The sequence below is a fragment of the Schistocerca americana genome, chromosome 6 (genome assembly GCF_021461395.2).
Source record: "Schistocerca americana isolate TAMUIC-IGC-003095 chromosome 6, iqSchAmer2.1, whole genome shotgun sequence".
NCBI classification, from domain to species: domain Eukaryota; kingdom Metazoa; phylum Arthropoda; class Insecta; order Orthoptera; family Acrididae; genus Schistocerca; species Schistocerca americana.
In genome coordinates, this window is record NC_060124.1 from 1,662,201 (window position 1) to 1,674,437 (window position 12,237).

Genomic DNA, 12,237 nt, shown 5'->3' on the forward strand with positions numbered 1-12,237 from the left:
TCCCAAAGAATGCGAGGACACTGTGCACGCAACTGTTTATAATCAATATAGTTTGGCGCCATAGAATGACGGTTAAAAAACACGGAGAGCACTTCTCCACATGTTAACCGTGTCGCAGCACACCTCACTCCACCAATGGACCGGGACACAGTGTGGTAAATAAAGTTGAACATTCTGCGGAGGTAAGGATACCGTTGGTAATGTATACTATCTGGTCGTCACAACTGGGGAAATGTTGTTTGTTGAAGGTTGCCAGGGAGAAATAAAGCCTCCAGTTGGTCTTAGAAGGCTGCAATTTGGGTTTGCACTTAGGTTGGGTAGGAGTCAGCAATTGGATAGCACATGGGAAATGGTCACACGATTATAAGTGAGAGAGAATGGGCCACTAAAGACAACAGGCAAGCTGGGTAGGGCAGAATGAGAGGTCCAGATGAGAACAGGTGTGCATGGAGTCTGAAAGGAATGTGGGTACTCCTTGCTAAGGCAGATGAGGTTGAGATGATTGCAAAGGTCAGCCAAGAGGGCACCTCTGACCGGTTCTGGGAGAGCGCCAAAGGGAATGGTGCACATTAAAGCCACTGAGCAGCAAAAAGAGGTGAGGGAGTTGCCCAGAAAGTTGGAGGAAGTCTGCCCTGGTGACAGAATGACAGAGGGACGTGAACGGTACAAATGGAAAAGGTGAAGTGAGGAATAAAAATGCGGACTACAACAGCTTGCAGCCAGGTGTTCAGTGATATGGTGTAACTATGAATGTCATCCCGGATGAACAGCATGACTCCCCCCAAGAGATTGAATGCTGTCCTGGGAGGGGAAGGTCAAAGCGGACCAGAAAGAAATGTGACAGGTCAAAGTGGTCTTGACAACACAATTTTGTTTCCTGGAGGCAGAGAACAAGTGGATGCTGTGATTCCCAGAGCAGCCATAATTCCTCATTGTTGGATCGAAAGCTGTGAACATTCCATTGGAAGAGACTCACGATGAGGAAAGGGGTGTCCCCTCGGTGGCTGCCAAGTGCCAGCCTTCAAAGACTCTCTTCCTTTCAGAAATGAGAGAGAGTGATCTATTTTACATGGTAAAAGAACTTTCTAAAGCTAAGATCGCATAAATATATGTTTATTTTCAACAACCGGTTTCGATAGACTTCACTGTCGTTTTGAGGTCTTCAAAATTTTTGTTATAAAACATGTTTGTTGAGAGATGGAACTTGCACCAAGTTGGCATGTTAGTGGAGGATCCAGCAAGATCTAGAAGGGTGTCGGCATTCTCCCTCGGTCGGTCTGCGGAGTCCAGGGCAGGAAAACAGTTGGCGGTGCACACTGGTGACATTGAGGTCAGCCAGGTGAGGGTATCACATGGTGACACCACTGAAGAGCATCTCCGAGTCAGTGCAGGAGAAGACCATCTGTCCTTGTTTGATTTCTTGGAGCCTTTGTGGTTGGCAGAGGCAATTCAGACGTTTGTTGGCTGCAGGAGTGTAAAAAATCTTCACAGGAGTACTCCTCCTGTCCTTTCCGACCTGCCAGTTGTGTAGCAGGTGAGTTTACCATGTGAGGCACTAGTTGTGTGAACAGTGTGCATTTTATTGTACATGGTGATTTTTCGGATGCAACAACCATGTGTGAGTACTATATATGCTAACATGGTCTTGTACGCAAGGTGCTTTGGGACTGTAAACATTTTATTACTCACAAATCTTTGTATGATGTGCTACATTTTATCCACTAACATGGAAACTTGGTGCAAGTTCCATCTCACAACAAACGTGTTTTATAACAAAAAGTTTGAAGACCTGGAAATGACAGCAAAGTCTGTCGAAACCGGTTGTTGTGAATAAACATACATTTATGCGATCTTAGCTTTAGAAAGTTCTTTTACCATGTAAAATAGATCACTCTCTCTCTTTCTGAAAATGAGAAAATTCAATCTAAGAGCATAAAAGTTTAAGGGGCTCAGTGGAGAAGTTCACAAAAAATTGTACTGATTTAATAAAATGTTTTTGCTGTGGAACTATGTATCCAATTATTGAATGACACTTGTATAAATCTCAAACCACTTTGATTGTTGAGTTGCTCATCAGTAGACTTGCTTTACATCAGCCCATATATCTTTATTTGAAGGATACTGTGCCACTGATATTATTGATACTCAAAGAACCACATCTGGAATTCACAATATTACATAAAACTGTGTATTTAGTGGCAAAATTGCAGAGCACCTATTCTGGAAGTTTCCTATTAGGTACTATTCAGAGTGGCATGTGTCTGCATATCATGATGTATCAACAAAACCTATAATGGAGGAAAGCTTATAGTAAAATCTAAGGCAGAACACGGCCTTAGAAAAGTGTTGAAGTCCACAATCTGCCCTGTGTTCAAAAGATACAGTTCTGCTTATTGAATGCAGGTCTCTAAAATTGGTCCCTGTATATATAGAGGCAGAGCATACTGTGTGCATTGAAGTCATCATAGATTATAAATTCTCCCCTACCCCCTCCATGATTTATGGACTTTGCCGTTGGTGGGGAGGCCTGCGTACCTCAGCGATAGAGACAGCTGTACAGCAGGTGCAACCACAATTGAGGGGTATCTGTTGAGAGGTCAGACAAATGTGTGGTTCCTGAAGAAGGGCAGCAGCCTTTTCAGTAGTTAGAGGGGCAACAGTCTGGATGATTGACTGATCTGGCTTTGTAACATTAACCAAAACAGGTTTGCTATAATGGTACTGCAAACAACTGAAAGCAAGGGGAAACTGCAGCCGTAATTTTTCCCGAGAGCATGGAGCTTTACTGTGTGATTAAATGATGATGGCGTCCTCTTGGGTAAAATATTCCGGATATAAAATAGTCCCCAATTTGGATCTACGAGTGGGGACTACACACAAGGACGTCGTTATCAGGAGAAAGAAAACTGGCATTCTACAGATCAGAGAAGGGAATGTCAGATCCCTTAGCTGGGCAGGTAGGTTTGGAAAAAAAAAAAATTGGAAATGGATAAGTTAAAGTTAGATATAGTGGGAATTTGTGAAGTTCAGTGGCAGGAGAAACAAGACTTCTGGTCAGGTGAATACGGCGTTGTAAATACAAAATCAAATAGTGGTAATGCAGGAGTAAGTTAAATAATGAATAAAAAAATAGGATTACGGGTAAGCTGATATGAACAGCATAGTGAATGCATTATTGTAGCCAAGATAGACACGAAGCCCATGCCTACCACAGTAGTACAAGATTATAAACCAACTAGCTCCACAGATGACAAAGAGATTGAAGAAAGGTATGATGAGACAAAAGAAATTATTCAGACAGTGAAGGGAAATGAACATTTAATAGTCATGGGGGACTGGAATTTGATAGTAGGAAAAAGGAGAGAAGGAAAAGTGGTAGGTGAGTATGGAATGGGGGTAAGGAATGAAAGAGGAAGCCGCCTGGTAGAATTTTGCACAGAGCACAACTTAATCACAGCTAACACTTGGTTTAAGAATCATGAAAGCAGGTTATGTATGTGGAAGAGGCCTGGAGACACTGGAAGGTTTCAGATAGATCACATAATGGTAAGACAGAGATTTAGGAACCAGGTTTTAAATTGTAAGACTTTTCCAGGGGCAGATGTGGACTCTGACCACAATCTGTTGGTTATGAACTGTAGATTAAAACTGAAGAAAACTGCAAAAAGGTGGGAATTTAAGAAGATGGGACCTGGATAAACTGAAAGAACCAGAGCTTGTAGAGAATTTCAGACAAAGAAGAATGGGTATCTTTGAGAGATGAAATATTGAAGGTGATCAAGTAGGTAGAAAGGCAAGGGCTAGTACAAATCCTTAGTCACAGAAGAGATACTAAATTTAATTAACGAAAGGAGAAAATACAAAAATGCAAGACAAGAAACAGGCAAAAAAGAGTACCAACGTCTCAAAAATGAGATCGACAGGCAGTGCCAAATGGCTAGAGGACAAATGTAAGGATGTAGAGGAATATATCATTAGGTATAAGATAGATACAGCCTACAGGAAAATTAAAGAGACCTTTGGAGAAAAGAGAACCACTTCTATGAATATCAAGAACTCAGATGGAAAACCAGAGCTAAGCAAGGAAGGGAAATCAGAAAGGTGGAAGGAGTATATAAAGGGCCTATACAAGGGCAATGCACTTGAGGGCAATATTGTTGAAATGGAAGAGGATGTAGGTGAAGATGTAATGGGAGATATGATACTGCATGAAGAATCTGACAGAGCACTGGAAGACCTAAGTTGAAACATGGCCCTGGGAGTAGACAACATTCCATTAGAGCTACTGATAGCCTTGAGAGAGCCAGCCATGACAAAACTCTTCCATTTGGTGAGCAAGATGTATGAGACAAGCAAAATACCTTCAGACTTCAAGCAGAATATAATAATTCCAATTTCAAAGAAGGCAAGTGCTGACACGCATGAAAATTACCAAACTATCAGTTTAATAAGTCACAGCTACTAACACGAATTCTTTACAGATAAATGTAAAAACTGATAGAAGCCGACCTCGGGGAAGATCAGTTTGGATTCCCTGGAAATGGTGGAACACATGAGGCAATACTGACCCTACGACTTATCTTAGAAGATAGATTTAAAAAAAAAAAAAAGACAAACCTATGTTTCTAGCATTTGTAGGCTTAGAGAAAGCTTTTGAAAATGTTGACGGGAATACTCTCTTTCAAATTCTGAAGGTGGCAGGGGTGAAATACTGGGTCGAAAGGCTATTTACAATTTGTACAGAAACCGGATGGCAGTCATAAGCGTCTAGGGCCATGAAAGGGAAACAGTGGTTCGGAAGGGAGTGAGACAGGGTTGTAGCCTATCCCCAATGTTATTCTATCTGTATACTGAGCAAGCGGTAAAGGAAACAATAGAAAAACTCTGAGTAGGAATTAAAATCCATGGAGAAGATATAAAATCTTTGAGGGAGACCAAGAGATTAATGCACTAAGCAGATTCAGAAGGTTGCAGTAGGTAATTGGAGATGAAAAAGCTTGCACGGGATAGAGTAGCATGGAGATCTGCATCAAACCAGTCTCTTGACTGAAGACCACAACAACAACAACAGATTATAAATAATGAGGAAATTTCTAAAATGAGATTTTGGAAAGTTTAATTTTGTTGGCTGGTAAATCAATTTACTCTCATTATACAGGGTGATTCAAAATTCCTATTACAGGTTTCTAAGGGTTGTACATGAGGCCTGATAGTTGGAATTTTGATAAGGAACCCATGTTCGGAAAGGTACCATTTGGAAAACATTTTCAAATCTTCCACTTCACAGTATGTACAAAAGCTGATAACAGGATGCCTTCATCAGGCCCTGTTGTAGTTATGACAGCATATAACCGCTTCCTCTGACTACAACAACAGCTGCGAGAAATTTGTATGTTCACAACTAGGAGGGTTAACTGTAGTGCTCCACAGATGCACTGCACTCTTTACTTTGAAGAGGATGTTCTTCATCATGTAGAAGAGAACCTGAAGACAAGTACTTGAAACACTGCTCCGTCATGTGCTCCTGCAGCACACAGATCAGTCTCTCTGTCTCTAGCATGTATTTACAATAAAGTGTGAGGTATGAAAGTGATCCAATCCTCAAACTGATTTTACTTGCCAATGGAACATTTCCGAACATAGGTTCCTTATCAAAACTTCACCTACTAAGTCTTCTCTATAATCCCTAGAAGCCTGTAATAGGAATTCTGAATCACAGAACAGTGTTACAGCTTCTACTTGAATGTCAATGATGAGGAGGGGAAACATGGAACAATACTTTCACATTTTCATTAAGACAAGGAAACAGTTAACAAGGTAGGTGATTGAGGAGCTTTTTTACTTATATTTCCTTCAGTGCAGATTCTGGTGATTTTGTAACTGCAAACAATATAGTTGACTCCTTTCAGTTGACCAGTTGTGCTTGAACTATGAACTATGATATGGAATACTCTTATCTGTAGTCAACACATTTTTCTAAAGGACTATCACTGGTAAGTGCACTTTCAGCTATACAAATTCATGGCAGCATCAGTTGGAACGGTTGGCTGTAGCTGTTGTGAGAAAAAATAATGGTTTTTCTGTGTTTAAAATACTGTATTTACTTTGAGAACTTCATTACGTGTATTTTCATTTCATCTATACACTTGGGGAAGTTTGTATGTTGCGAACACAATTTCAATAACACATCATTTGTGTTTGAGATAGTGAATATTAGTGACCTTTTACTATTAGTGACTTTCTGTTCTGTTCCACTTGTGTGTGGGGTGAGAGAATGTTCTCTAATCTCTCTTACTCTCACAAGCCCTATACAAGATGCCTCTGGAGGCAGCAGAACAGGATCCACCAGCTATTGAGCTTCTCGGTTAGACTACTGTATGGACTACACTAGTCAGTTAAGATCCCAACAGCATATCTCTGCATTTGTTTGATATCTGCAGTTATGCATACTTGACAAGAATCGAAACAATAGAGAAGTAATTGAGAATTTGTCATACATGCATCAGTGTGTAGTTGCAATACACTTTCTCAGAAGTTGCCCCCCACCCCCAACAATCTAACACTTCATTCCTCTTTTCAACAACTGATTTTACATATTCATTCTTTTCATATCACTTTGAAGTGTTATCCCTAAATTTTTAAACAATTTTTTGGACTCCAAAAGTTCATCATTTCCATAATAACCTGAGTTCTTTCTCTTTGTTATGGGTGTTATGTAATTATCAATATTTAAAGGGAGCATTCACTCATTACACCAGTAATGTCATGTTATTCAGCGATTGCAACTGACTGCCATCATCACCGTTTGAGAAGATGAAGCTGGCTCCTGCATAGACAGGCTGTATTTCCTGTAAATGCGATGCCCTGCTGCCTCGAAGGATGATTGTTTTCACACGTTTCCATACACACTTTATTCGTCTGCTGTGCACCAAAAACATTGGAGATTTTACAGGGTACCAGGAGAAAAATAAACTGCAGATGGAAACCTGTGCCCCAAACCATCACAGAGGCAACAGAGCATCACATTCATAGGAGACAAGGCTTGTCTACGCAGCAGCTAGCTCCATCTTCTCCACTGACAATGTGGCAATCAGTTCAATCTCTGAATAACAAACACTACTGTGAGATGCTCTGCCCATGATCAGTAAACATACAAGGTCATGTTTGCTGCCGAATAGGTGGCTTAGTGGCAGCCGCCAGCCCCTATAACTTCGACATTCAGTAGCGTTGTTGGATGAAATTTCCAGACAATTTTATCCTCAATTTGACTTCTACAACCCGTCAAAGCTTGTTGGTATTGTTTTGTAATGTGTGTGTGTGTGTGTGTGTGTGTGTGTGTGTGTGGGGGGGGGGGGGGGGGGGGGGGGGGGGGGGCTGGTCCCATCAAATTTCCTATGTTCACAATGTTAACTTACACCTGATTTTGAGTTCACATTTTTATAATTTTCCTGTGACTTATGCTTTATGAACGAATTTTCATGGAGAAAAGAACTGATGTAGCTGATTTAAATGACGATGGCTGTCACCCAATGTTTACGAACATTAGTGGTAATGTCTGTTGACACCAGGACCTTCTACTCAGCAGATCTGAACTGGTAAAAGGCTGAACAATCAAAAATAGCTTTGTTTGAATAATAAAGGCATCATGACCAGTCACCACTAATTCCAAACAGTCTCTACTGTGCATGTGCAGCTTCGTGATTTTTATCATCATCTTGGCACCTTTGTGTTATTCGAACCATATTTAGTGTGGCTCGTTGTTTGGCCACTTGTAGTGCAAGCTTGCTAGCTTTGATCACTTTGCATCACTCAAATGTTTTTGGTTTTTAACACAGCATCAATTACATCTGTTTCATGCTTAGCAAGACGTGTTTCGAGAATTTATTCTCGTTGTCAAGTGTAAATATTTACGTAAGTATTCTCTGCGATGTTTCAAAAATAATGAGTCATAGTTTGCCTGTGTGTCATTTTCTATGTAACTGAGAAGACACGGTATCTGATAACCTCAAAAAGATGATTACAGTACAGGAAACACAGAACAATACATATGCAAACACCACACAAAACATTTATACTTGACAACGACAATAAATTCTCAAAATGTGTCGTGCTAAGGTTGAAAAGATATGTTAACTGGTGCAGTGTTTCATTATTTACATAATGAATGACAGCAGCAAGCTTTCCAATAACATCAATTATGATGTTCGAAATAAAGTCAAAAGTTTCAACTTCCCAGACAGTTACCAGTTCTAGTTACATCAGTGGTTTTACTGAATAATAAACCATAATTAGATAATAAACAAGTCCCTGACAAGTATTTTGCTGACTATTATGTACATATATCAAACAATGTGCAAAAATGCAAGAGGGGATGCTTAAGACATTATTTCCCACATTCTACACCACTTTTTTCAACTCATTTGAAAAGTGTAAAAGCAGGGTTTCACTGTATATATAGGGTGGTCAGAATCAGTATGAATAGTTTATAAGGGTGTTGCAGCGTAGGTTGTGCTGAGAAATAACTGTTGAGAGAGAGAGAGAGAGAGAGAGAGAGAGAGAGAGGGGGGGGGGGGGGGGATAAATAAAAATAAAATAAATAAATAAATATATATACTGTGCTGTTTCTGCGTTAATTAGCAGTGAAGATAGCTGTTGTGCATGCAAATTCAAGCAGCCTGCCAGAGACAGTGTCACCACACATTCTTCGTTTGCTTTCCAAAAGTGAACAAGATAGCAATACAAAAATTGGACATGGGGCGGTAAGAAGGATCGAAACCAAGCCAAAGGCTGAGCAGTCTCGAGTGCTATCATTTATGCAATTAGAACAACCGATTTATGCAATTAGAACAACTGATACTAATTGCATCTGGTGGGTCACTTGAAATTGCATGTGCAATGGCCTAATTGGCTAACTTCAATGCTAATTAACTAGTAAACAGCATGACATACCAAACTTTTTCTTCATCATTATTTCTCAGCACATCCTACCCATCAACATCCTTGCAAGCTTTTCAGTCTATTTCTGAGCACCCTGTACATAAGGCATATATGTATTTTCTAGGATTCATGGTGTATTAAGCATAACATCCAACACAAATTCCACTGGGGTATAGTGCCTTCATTTTCTGTAAGTCTTAATTGGTTTTCATTACTGGTATCCTCTATTTAACACTTAGAACGGAACATCCATCAGAGAGACAGATATGGTTTACATTTTTTCCTCTACAGGCACTGAAAATAGCCCTATGGTTGTAGCAAGTTACAAGAGTCTCATTTGGTATTTCGTCATATTGCAGTGAAGGTCTTATGCATCGTCATGCCAATTTATTGAACAAAACTTGTTTCCATTCCAGACCCACACCACTTCATGGGCAGATGTTTCAGGTAAGAGCAAATATTCACCCACACACAGACTGATGTTCATGAACTTGCACTATTGTGCCTCACAGGCAGATAATCCAATTATTTCTTTAAGTTCTTTTACATGACATTTCTAATTACCTTTTTACAATAAAGGTTAATTTATGCTATAGTGAGTTTGTTTAGAAGAATTTGGAGTGAATAACTTTGTTAATAAAATCACAGCTACCAAACTACTTATATTTAAGTGCAGTTTCAGTTCTTTTTAGCATGGTTCTCTTTCTTTATAAATTACAATATTACTTGTTTGAAATATTTTCTATATCTAGGCATGTACTTTACGATCTATAAATTTTGATTTGATTTATTGTGACTCATTCATTTTGCTATTGTTTCTTGGTTATTTGCTAGTTTATAAAGTTAGGCAGGTTCTCTTTTTACAACTCTTCATTAATTACAGTCAACAAGGAATTCCTAGCATCTATTGGTTCCTAACTCATGCCGCTTGTTTAAAGTGTAATGGCTGGAAAAATATCTGCAAATGTCTCTAACTGAAACAGATGAATTATGCATATGCTGGAGGAGAATTTTTCTGAAGACCCTGACTCTACAGCGATTTATATGTTCCTGATGAAAGCAATCTGTCAATGGTAGGCCACTACACAGGCCAAAATATCCGAAAACGAACTGGTTGAGAATATTTTATATGAAGAGACTGCAACTATTATTACTAAAATCAGCATGAACAAGCTGAAAATAGAAGAGCAATCTCAATTATGATCATAATGTGCCAGATACTACAAATGTGGAATGTGGCCCTTCAAGTTCGCTACGTGTTCCAAATTCCTCTGTTAATTTATCTCAGAACTATCCAAGTAACTGTTCATTATTTCTGTATAGCTAAAACATTATACATGAGTGGCAAAACTTTGTTTGAGACTGATGGATTTTCCTTCTGAAATTGAATAAAAAATTAAAATCTTTATATAGCGGAGATGCTGAGCCGCGATAGACACAATAAAAAGATTCACACACTCATAGCTTTTGGCCATCAAGGCCTTTGTCAGCAGCAGATGGGCGCACGCACGCACACACACACACACACACACACACACACACACACACACAAGCACAACTTGAACACACATCTGCAGTCTCAGAGAGTGTAGTTTCAGCTTTATGAGACTGCAGATGTGTGTGCAAGTTGTGCTTGCGTGAGAGTGTGTGTGTGTGTGTGTGTGTGTGTGTGTGTGTGTGTGTGTGTCTACTGCTGACAAAGGCCTTAATGGCCGAAAGCTATGAGTGTGTGAATCATTTTATTGTGCCTATCACGGTTCAGCATCTCCGCTATATAGTGAGTAGCAACTTTCCTTCTCTAGTATTGTTACATTCCATCCTGGATTTTCCCTTGTTTGATTACATTAAAATCTTTGAGTTTCAATATGTATTTAATTCAATTTTAAATTTTCAGATATATCCCAGTGTTCAACAATGGCTTAATATTCATCAGAAAAAGGTGATATTTGCCTCGCAGGCAGACATTAAAACTCCCTATCCACCTCCAAGGCAGACATTCCCAAGAATGCACTGTAAAATGATGTTCCTATCTAAGTGTTAAGTATCACTCACCTGTGGATCTATGGACAAATTGAATGTGGTACAGTAATATTCTGTTTTTGTATGTGGAATTAAATATTTTAGCTTTCTGACTGTTGTCTTCAGTTTAAACATCAGACTGACTTACAAGGGTCTGAATAAAAGGTTCAGAGCTGTTAATCAGCTCTACATATGGCCTGTCTATCACTCCTACCAAACACAAAAACTCTCCCAACTTTCTTGATTCTTACACATTTGGACTGTCCGACTATTAACTAATCAGCTGATTTCATGATTCCTACTATATTTTGTACAACTTTATGTATGTAAACAGGTGGTAGCGCTTCCCGTTAGATAACAAGGAAAACTATTCTCAGAAACTTTCTATTTTCTGTATTACACTATAGTTACTTCTGACGTGTCACATAAAAAGGCTGTTTCCTTTTGTTTTTAAGTAGATGGTGTTACTCTCCTAACCTGCAGGAATTGTCTGAAAACATTAGTATAATGAGAATCTATGTAAATGAAAGAATCAACTCAAAACAGAGCCCTGTATGCATGGCAAGTCTAAATGGGAGGCAACAGACTTCCCAGAAGTTGCTCACTAATTAGAGCTTCCCTTGAGCACATTCATGACTATGAAGTTAATCTTCTTTCTTCTCCTTTTAGTAAATAAAACGGAAAAGCAGTATGTATCTGTCCACAAAACAGGTAAAGATCCCCAGTCTTTAACAGGCACACAATGTTCCTCCATCATGTCTTACAAAGAAAACTGAAACACCTGAGGGCATATGCAATGTTCTGAATACAGTTTTTGCCAGCCTCAAGCTCGAAATCCCTTGGCTCAGGACATGCATACCTGATTTGTTACTGGACAAGATCCACTGGAAGAACATACATCTCATGTAAAATTCAGTTCCTTTTAAAAATAAGTATGTACAAAATTGATATCCCATGCACCTATTAAGATATTTTTTTGTGTTCAATATGCAATATACATACAATACTTTGCTAACAGTCTCTAATGAAGTTAAGTTGTTACACGTCTGAATACACCATAAGACAACACTAGTACCAGAAACTTGTGTCAAATATGAATTATCAAGCACAGTAGGCTTTCTTGGCAAGTTACACTCATGAAACCTTATAGTCTCCACCAAGTAACATTTCTGTAAAGATAGAAATAGTCTGGACAATTGTTTCTCCCCACAACTTAATAAAATACAATGAGGAGCAACTTCCAACTGTGTTTGTGAGCCACAGTGTACTACAACTTAAGAT

At 39.1% G+C, this 12,237-nt stretch overlaps 1 protein-coding gene across 2 annotated transcripts in view; it reads right to left on the reverse strand.

Moving 5' to 3' along the window:
* LOC124619850 (probable phospholipid-transporting ATPase IIB) overlaps positions 1–12,237 on the reverse strand; it is a 194,053-nt gene that overhangs the window by 108,246 nt on the left and 73,570 nt on the right. The window lies entirely within an intron of this gene.